This window comes from Camelus bactrianus, chromosome 4 (assembly GCF_048773025.1).
Source record: "Camelus bactrianus isolate YW-2024 breed Bactrian camel chromosome 4, ASM4877302v1, whole genome shotgun sequence".
NCBI lineage: Eukaryota > Metazoa > Chordata > Mammalia > Artiodactyla > Camelidae > Camelus > Camelus bactrianus.
In genome coordinates this window covers 71,896,826-71,907,004 of record NC_133542.1, presented here as the reverse complement: position 1 = coordinate 71,907,004, position 10,179 = coordinate 71,896,826, and the positions used below count along the sequence as shown (strand labels likewise).

At 41.0% G+C, this 10,179-nt stretch overlaps 1 long non-coding RNA gene across 1 annotated transcript; it reads right to left on the bottom strand.

Moving 5' to 3' along the window:
* Positions 1-352: 352 nt before the first annotated feature.
* LOC123612898 (uncharacterized) lies at positions 353-9,817 on the bottom strand. The gene is made up of 3 exons (XR_006720161.2): positions 9,325-9,817; positions 3,558-3,803; positions 353-781 (listed from the first exon to the last, which is right to left on the bottom strand). It is a non-coding gene; the product is annotated as an uncharacterized LOC123612898 (long non-coding RNA).
* Positions 9,818-10,179: the final 362 nt, after the last annotated feature.

The following is a 10,179-nucleotide window of genomic DNA, read 5'->3' as shown; positions in this document are numbered from 1 at the left end:
AGGTTCCCACAGGGCCACCTTGGGCAGCCCAGCCAGGTTCACGTCCCCACTCCAGCCCACCTCCCTCTCAAGTCCTGGGCAGGGCAGTGACAGGCCACTGGCCCCCGGACCCCCCTGACCCTGGCTGCAGGGCTCTGCTCATTGATCCAAAGATGCTCTTTCCTTTTCCTGAGGCGCTTCTCTGAAGGATGGAAAAATCGATGCCCACGGAAGGAGCGGGTGCAGGGAAGGTGCAGACAGCAGCGCTGGGGAGAAGACCCAGGGCGGGGGGAGCCGGCCTGGGGTCCCCGGGCTGCAGCGGCTGCGGCAGTGCCTGTTCCCGTCTCCCAGAACAAACTCAGAGGCGGGCATGGTCAGCACAGGCCCGGCAGTGGGCTGGTTTTAATTTTTATTATTATTTTGTTCTGATGACCAAAGCTGTATATGTTCATGTAGAAAATCAAAATCACTGAATCCATCCCCAGAGGTAACCTCCCTGTTAATGTGTGTAGTCAATCCTTCCAGCCTTTTTTCTCTGCACATTGAATGCACTTTTTATTCTGGCAAAAAATGGACATGCTCAGCTGCTTTTTTTCACTCAACATTCTGCCACCAACCTCCTTCCGTGCTGTTACCTGGTGCCGGCATCATTGTGTCTGATAGCTGCGCTGAGTCATCTTGTTGCGTGGTGGATCTGTGCACCGCACAGGGCTGGGGGGCAGAATCTTGGCCCCTTGGCTGTGTCACCTCGGGCAGGTGGCCTCCACGCTCTGACCTCGCCGCCATCCTGTGTGTGATGGGGCTACAGCCATGTGGTGAGAAGTACATGAAACAAGAGACAGAAGGTACTCATTCCTTGTGGAGCACATCGAAAGCATTCCATCCATGGGTATTATTATTATTTTTTTATCTTTATGGTTATATTGGTAAACCATCATTTACTCAGCCAACCCTCTATTCTTGAACATTTAGGCTGTTTATTCAGATTCCATTAAAGAAGAAGGCTTTAGTGAATATCTTTGCCAAGAAGTCTTTAACAAATCCTCAGCTATTAATTCTGAGTAATTTCTAGGAGGAAAGGTATGCACGTTTTAGGACCAGTCTGTCTGCATCCTCCACATTGCCCCCTAAAATTGTTCTGATGACACTGTATGGGTGTCCTAGGGGTGTCGTGACAAATTATCACAAACTTGGTGGCTTAAAATAACAATCGTATTGCCTCACAGTTCTGGAGGCTGGAAGTCCAAAACTAAGGTGTTGACAGGGCGACACTACCCCTGAGGGCTCTAGGGGAGAATCCTTGGCTCTTCCAGCTTCGGTCCATGGCCCACATTCCTTGACTTGCAGCCCCATCACCCCACGTCCTCCTCTGTCTGTCTTTCTCCCATGTGCTTCTTACAAGGACACTGTCCTGTAATCCAAGATGGAGTCCTCATCTCCAGATCCTTAGTTTAATTACATTGGCAAAGACCCTTTTTTCCAAATAAGGTAACAGTCATGGGTTCTGTGGGACAGGACATGCTCATATCCTTTGGGGCTACCACTCAACACACTACACATTTCTATTAAGGAAAGATGGTCATGTAGAATTCCCTTCCCCCTCACCATACAGGATATTCTAATCTTTCTAAAGTATTTGGTCAATTTGATAAAGGTAAAAAGGATCTTTTGTTTTAAAGTGCATTTTTTTCTTTTTTACTGTTAGGTAAGATGAACCTATGTTCATATGCTTGTGTTTCTTGCTCTGCAACGTCTTATTTCGCATACTTGTTGGTCGTTTTTCTTCTTTTTTCTTTTAACTGGTTCATATCCTTTGCTCCATTCCCTGTTAGGTATTAGCTGTCCTCTTCTGGATGTGTGAGGGCTTTTTGTAGATTACAGATATGGAACCTTGATTATATCTTGTAAATATCTTCCTAATTGGTCACTTGCTTTGGGGGTTTTTTCATAGTTCTTCAGTGTACATAACTTTCAAACTTTTCTTTGTAGCCACAGCTTCGAGAGCATTTTACCATTAGTTGAATAATTAAACAGGCTTTTCCCACTCACATTATTTTCATCCAGCACTTTTACAGTTTCACTTTTACATGTAAGTTTTTGTTATCTCTGCAATTTATTTTAGTTACAGTGTATGTTAAGGGTAATTGCCTTCCCCCCCTAATTATTGAACAGTTGTCTTAATACCATTTAATAAATAGTCCATATTTTCCCTATTGCTTTTAAATGATACCTTTATAATATACTCAATTGGACTTCTGGTTCCAGTGACCTAGCAGAATGAGCTAATGGTGACACTCCGCTCACTCCTCCCACTGAGAAATATCAACAAACTTTAGCAACAGCAACAGAAATAATTAATCTTGAAAGAAAGAATGGGAAATTCCCAGGTCCTGGAAATTGGGAGGGGAAAACCAGAGCCAGAAACTATTCTGCAACTGAAGATCCCCCAAAAAGGACAAGATCTTCAATGGAGAGGTGCTGACAGCCAAAAGTAAAAACCACAGGACAAAATCATCCACCGCAAGGGAAAGTTAGTAGGCAAAACAAGAAGAGGATTCAACCATTAAGAAACTGAGATCGTACCACAGTCTGAAAGAGACTATAAAACAAGTGTGCCTTAAATTATTAAAAGAAAGAAAGAAACCACTAAAGAAAAAGACACTACAAAAAAAGAAGACACAGATTTGAAAGAAAATAAAGATCTTTTAAAAATGCAGCCATTGAAATTAAAATTTCAATGGGTGAGTTAAATAACAGATTAGATACAGCTGAAGAAATGTTCATGAACTTAAAGACAGAACTGAGGGGATTATGCAGACTGTAGCCTACAAAGATAAAAAGATGTAAAGGCCAAAAATAGAAGCAAATAACCTACAGTGAGGAAGTGTGACATGTCTTAGAGAAGATGTAGAAAAGATAGATTATGAGGAGAATGGAGGAGCGATCATAATCAAAGTGATAATGTCTGAGAATATCCCAGAAGTGATGAAAGCCACAACTCCTCAGATTTAAGAAGTGCATCAATCTCAAGAAGGATAAATAGCAGTGACCGTACACCTAGACAGGGCTACTAAATATCTTATACTAAAGACAAAAAAAAAAAAAAAAAAAAAAAAAAAAAGACTTAAAGCAACCAGAAGGGAAAACAGTGCTCTTAGCACCTTACACATTAGCTCTTACACTCTTGGTATTTATTATTATCCACATTTTACAGGTGGAAAAATCGAAGCACAGAAAGTTTAGCTAGACTATTACTTCAGTAACTTTTGTTACAATAAGGGCCCCTAAAGAATCACACTTCCCCTAGACAGTGCCCTTTCGTGATGTGACTTTGCTGCCCCTCCCTTCAAGAGGACACACTTGCCACAAGGGAGAATCTGAGTCTATTTCCCCCACCTCAAGCCTGGACTGGCCTTGAGACTTGCTTCGACCAATGGAATGCAGCCAAGGTGATGTGTGCCTTCCGAAGCCAGACCTTAAATAGCCTTGTACTTCCACTTTTGCTACCTCAGATCATTTACCGTCTTGTCAAGAAGCCCGGTGTAGACTTCTGGTGGAGGAGAACTAAGATGACCTACCTGACAGCCAACACCAACTGCCGGGCTTTTGAGTGAGGCCATCCTGAATTCTTCACCTCAGTTAAGCCCCAGATGAGAGCAGTCACCTTAGGCAAGACCAGCAGAAGAACTTCTCAGCTGAGCCCAGCCCAAATAGCAGTAGATAACTGAGCACAAAATCACGCAATGGTTAGTGGTGAGGTCAGCACTTGGACCCAAGCAGCCCAGGACTCCAGGTCCTATGGTTTGACCACAATCCCACACAGCCTGCAAAGAAACAACAAAAACTATGAGCAACAATAAAAGCCAAAATACAACACAATAATCATATCTTTGAGATGATGAAAGAAAATACTTGTCAATCAAAACTGTCTTTCAGCTAAACTATCCTTCAAAAGTGAGAGCAAAATAAAGATATTTCAGACAAAGACTGAAGAATGTTACCACTCATGAGCTTTGCTGAAAGAACTAATAAAGGATTATCTGAGAATAAAGGAAATCAATTCCTATATCAGATATGTGATGAACAACCAGCAAAGATATTAAAATGTGGGTAAAATCTAACTAAAAGTGGCTATAAAAATCACAATTATAATAATTATAAATGTAGGCTCAAAAATAAGATGTAACAAAAATACTAGGCAATTATACATGGTGACTGGAAAGTATGAATGGAGTTAAGTCATCCTAAAACCTTGTACTAGGAGGAGGGTGGAGAATACTGATTGAGATTATGTTAAGTCAATTATGCATGATAAAAATTTAAAGATAACCTCTAAAAGGCAGAAATGGAATGTATAACTTTTAAACTGATAGAGGGAAAGGGAGATAAAGACAATACAGTTAGTCCAACAGAAAGCAAAAAAGAAGAGGGAGGGAAGAAAGTTACTGATTTTTTTGTGTGTGTTTATTTTATACCTGACCACTTTTGTAAAACTCTCCCAATATTTAATAGTTTTTCTTTCACTTCCCTTGGGTTTTCAAGTAGATAATTATCCAAAAATAAGGATAATTTTATCTTCTTTTTAGTAGTTGCCCATTAGTTTCTATTTCTTGTCTTACTGCATTGTCTAGAGCTTTCAGAGCCATGTAAAATTATGGAGGCATTATTAAACGTCCTGGCCTTATTCTGGACATGGCTAAGAATGCTTCCAGTATTTTACCATTAAATATTATATTGATTTTTAGCTTGAGATAAATCTCTTTGTCATTGAGTCAGTCAGGATAAGCTAGATTATGCTGCAGTAACAAACAATGTCAAAATCTCATGGCTTGAGAGAAGTTTTTGTTTCTGTTTGTTTTGTTTGTTTGTTTTTGTTTGCAGGGGACATAATTAGGGTTATTTTTTTTTTTTAAATGGATGTACTAGGAACTGAACCCGGGAACTCATGCACGCTAAGCACATAATCTACCACTGAACTATATTCTCCCCACCCCAAGAGAAGTTTATTTCTTATTCACATTAAGTTGGCTGTGAGTCCAGGCAGTTCTCTCTATGAGTGGCTCAGCATTGAACCTCCACATCATCAAATGTTCCTGTGTTTAGGGAAGCAAAGGAAATAGAATTGGAGATTCTTGTACCAGCAATTAAGTGCTTCTACTCAGAAGTGGCACACAGCTCATGTGGCCCTGCCAAACCCCAGTGGAAAGTGCAATGCCTGCCTGGAAGGAGGATGGGAAAGATTGGCAAACATTGCAGGTATCACCATAACCATGTGATGGAAGCATCCTTTCATTGCTCATTTTAGGCTTGGGACCCTTAAAGACCCTAAGAGTCAGCTTAAAAAGTCATTGAGCCTTGGCTGTCTGGTGAGCAGATGTCTGTTTCTCGTAACCCAAGGAGTTTCAACCAGGATAGTTTGCTGGTACTTTATTTAGGACTTTTATCTTATTCCTAAGCACCACTGGTCTATAGTTTTGTGCTATCTGCCAACTCTTTGTTTTAAGGTTGTGCTACATTCTTAAGATAGTTGGGGAAGTTTTCCATCTATCTTGTATCCTGAAACAGAATGTTTGAAATATTTGAATATTTGCCAGTAAAAGTATCAGGACCCAACACTTCTCAAGGGAGTAGCTCTCTCCTTACCTTTTCAGTTTACCCTGTAGTAATAGGGTTTTGGGTTTACGTCTACTTCTTGAATTGATTTTGGCTATATAAATTTTCCTATAAAAAATATCTGCTTATTCATATTTTCAAATTTATTATCATAGGGCTTTACTTAATATAATTTAATTAAAAAATCTTTGTTCCGATTGTTGTGCATTCATTTCTTCTGCTTTTTATCATCGAATCTGCTAGAAGTTTTCCTCACTTACTAGATTTTTCTTAAAGTCGTAAACTTCTCTTTGATTTCTATTTTTTCTCTTCTCTAATTAGCTAAATTCTGCTTTTTATCTTTTTGACTTCTACGTTTCCTTATTTAAAAATTTCACCTCATTGAGCAATGAATACAAGTTACATTTTAACCACGTTCCCATATGTTTAGATATGTGGTCTTTGCAGTGTTAGTATTTTAAAATAGCTTGTCATGCAGGTTTTATTCAGAGCTATTTACAAAAGTGGTTTTTAATTTTCAAGTGGTTGGGTTTTTAAATTTAAATTTTTTGTAATAATTTCTAGCTTAATTGTGCTGTGGTCAAAGAATGAGGTTTTCACTATATCTGCTTTGGGGATTATATTGAATTTTTCCTTATGGCCTAATATATGATCAATTTTCATAAATGTTTGATGGGCTCTGGCAAAGAAATGAGTATCTTTTATTTGTCAGGTACAAAGTTCAGTGATTAAGTCAACCTTATTAATTGTATTATTCCAATCCTATACAAATGTGGGAGGGGGAGGACATTATTTAAACACAACTCAAAGACAGAAGTCTATTAAGTCTCCTCCAGTGGTTTTTTTGGTTATCTTCCTATGTGTCTAAGTTATCCCTTCCCCTGGTCAAGTCTAATGCTACAGAGGACACAAAAGATCATAACAATCAGCTCTTTACTGTGACCTCTGTCCTATGTCACGCTTTTTGCCCGTGACTCTTGGTCTGATGTGAATATTACTACCTTTGCTTTCCTTTGACTTGAACTTGTCTCATGTAACTTTGCCCAGTCTTTTATTTTTAACTGTTTCGTGTCCTTTGCTTTTAAGTGTATTTCTTATAAGCACTGTATAGTTAGATTTCCTTCTTAGTTTTCATTTTATCCAGTTGGAGAGCCTTTGACATTTTACTAGGAAAACGTCATGCATTTATACTCATTGTAAACATTGACCCTGCCGATCTCACTTCAGTGAGAAAGCTGGTCTCCGCCTTTTCCTTTACCCTCTGGGCTACTTCCTTTTATTCCTGCACTTTGTTTTATGGACTCTGAATTTTTGCCTCAGTCTTCTCCAGACTTTGGTTATTAGCTATTTTATTTTGAATTGCACTCAAAGTTATCTTACATTGAAAACGCTTTCATTTGTAGCTGCCTGATCATCCAAGGAGAATCAGAAACAGTGTCTCCTGGATTCTTCTAATTAAAGATGTCTCTTGGGTTCATCCACATTTTGATCTTCACTGATGTGACTTAAAGCTCTAGATCCAGATGGTTAGATTATTATTTTTTCATTCTATGATTTCTCATTTAAAAATAATTTTTGACATTTGTATTCAGTCTAGAAATGTTATTTACAATAAATCTTTAGACTCGCTGCCTTTTAATTGGTTTCATTGCTAATGCCCAGACTTTTTAAGCCACAGAGGTTATCATTCTTAGACTCCCAGCAGTTAGGAGCATACCTTTTAGTAACAAATGCTCAGTATTTCCCCCAAACCTCATAAACACGGCTGCCTTATCACTTAGCTTGACACAGTATGACACAACCTAAACCAACCTGGGTTTGTTCTTTTATAAGTAACTCACTTTCCTTCCTGGAGGCATATACAACACTGTCATTATTTGCATAAATCGCAATGTTTTCCAGACCATGTCTCAGTAGAACATGTCTCTATTTATTTCCCCTAGAATGCGGTGAACTTTTCCAGTTTGTACATTCAGATCTTTTTGTTTCATTCTAATTCACAGGTGAGCTTTCCTCCCTATGTTCTAAGCCATCTCTTATTCTAGCCTTTTCTTCAAGAATCCCAGTTATGTGTTTGCCATCTCCTCATCTTTATCACTCTCTTATATCTTGTTTTCATCTTTTGATTTCATCATCCTTTTTAGAAAACGTCTCAAGGTTGGCCTCTCCATCACCAATTTCATTTTCTGCGTTACAACTTCTGCTTTTTACTGCCTCCAGTGTGGATTTGAATTCTGCTTACTCTGCTTTTTTCTTTCCTTGCCTTCTTTCTTAACCCCGCCCGTTTTAGTTTCCTAGCTGCTGTACCAAGTTACCACAACTGGGTGGCTTAAAACAACAAAAAGGTATCCTCTCACAGTTCTGGAGGCTGGAAGTTGGAAATCCAGGGGTTGGCAAGGTTGGTTCCTTCTGGAGGCTCTGAGGGTGAAACTGTTCTGTGCCCTTCGCCTGGCTTGTGGTGGCTACTAGCAGCCCTTGGCCTTCCTTGGCTTGTAGCTGCATCACTCCAATCTCTGCCTCCATCTTCACATAGCCTTCCCCTGCTTCTCCTCTCCTGTCTGTCTTCTCTTCTTATATGGACACTTATCATTGGATTTAGGGCCCACCCAGTTAATCCAGGATGATCTGATCTTGAGATTCTTAATTATATCTGCAAAGACCCTTTTTCCAAATAAGGTTACATTCACAGTTACCAAAGGTTAAGACTTGGATATATCTTTTTGGAGACCACAGTTCAATGCACTGCACCATCCATGTCTACATCCCTTTTTTTTTTTCCAGGCATCTTTTTTTTTCTCTTTGGAGGAGGAAGGTAATTAGGTTTATTTATTTACGTATTTACGAATATATGTACGTATGTATTTATTAGTGGCAGTACTGGGGATTGAACCCAGGACCTCGTGTGTGTGCTAAGCATGTGCTCTCCCACTGAGCTCTACCCCCACCTCACATCCCTTTTTTAATATGCTTATGCTGCCTTTTCACATCTGTTGGGGCTGCCCTGTGCTTTCCTGATCCTGTTTTGCAGAGTATGGCTTTCCCATTAAAGTTGCCACATGGTTTCCTGACGTCTTTTGGTTCCTTTAGAAAATCGCTGTCAACCGCCTGCTCTTCAGTGTTTTAGAATGCCAGTTCCCTTTCCACGTTCAGACCGTGCTTTTTCATAGTCCTTTGTTGTTGATACTTTTGCCGCTGTATTGTCCCTCAGACACAGAAACATTAATCTACACTCCACGACTATGAGTACATGGATGCGTAGACTGCCTCTGGTCCTGTCCTCTTATTACTTGTTTGACGGCTCCATCCCATTCTCAGTGTTTGGTCTGGGCAACAGAATCGAGTGGGCTTTGCTCAATCCACGTCCCAGTTTCCAGCAGGCTCTGCCAACTGCAGCTCTGCTGAACGAAGGCAGCATCCGTTCCTGCCCAGCTAAACGATTCTTGGATTTTCTGAACAGACGAAATAAGCAAAAATCCCAGCATGCACTGTTCCTGGGGAGTTTCCCGCTGCTCTCTGACCACCCACCGCCCCCTCTACCGTCACCATGTTTGCTTCTCAGAACACCATGCACCGTGAAAGCCCCCTGCCCTGCCCACTTTCTCTGAATGACCAGGGGTCGTTACTCCAGTACCATCTGTGGGAGAGGGGCAACCATTCAGTCTTCAGACTGGCACAGATTCCAGGTTTCTGAGTGGGGACAAACGATAGAGGAGGTTCTGAACCCCTTCTTACCTTTGTCCCTGGTCTCTGTGTCCTGAGGTGTCTCTCCAGCACGATCCTCTGCTGTTATCATTAGTATGACTCCTCCCAGATTCTGGCACGAGGTTGGCAGCTGTTTCCCACAATGAGTAAGGTTTTGTCTTTCTCTCTGCCTTCACGGGTATTCAGTGGAAAAATGAGGACGGCTGTATCAGGGTTTCCAGTTACATGCCATTTTATATAGAAGTCTATGGGGGTTTAGTGCTTTTTTTTCTTCAAAGCCCAGACTCATGCATTCATTCACACTTATTTATTCAAAACAAAGTAGTGCCTTCACAGCTTGGATTCATAGTGGATGTCAAGATAAATCAGCTAATAATCCAGGAGACTTCTGCAACGATGGAGGAATAGGGGAAAGATCCAGGCCCCAGGCTCTTCCTCCCTCTGCTGTGCAAAGCTGACGTCCCTCACAATCTCTCTGTCTTGAAGACTTTGTTCTTACGCTCCCAAATTAGCAGTGTGTGAAATCAGACATGTTTGCTGAGAACCCCCTTTGCTCCAGGCACCAGGTGGTTCAGGGGAAAGAAAGCTAGAACCATCAGGATTCCTGCCCTCATGGTGCCTGGTTTCCAGCTCCCTGCTTCAGAGCATGATGCCTTTTTTGTCATCATGGTTTGTGATGATCATTTGATTAATAACCACGCCCAACTCCTGTCAGACTGGCGGCCCCACAAGGACAGGGACAGTATCTGTCTTCTTGGTTGTTAGCACAGCTGGGGCTGGGTGGGGCTGCTTGGAGGAGAGGCATTTGAGCTGGGCTCTGAAGGGTGGATAGGAGTTCGGGATAGATAAGGTGGCTGGGAGCAAGAAAGCGGGGCAAAGTCTCCC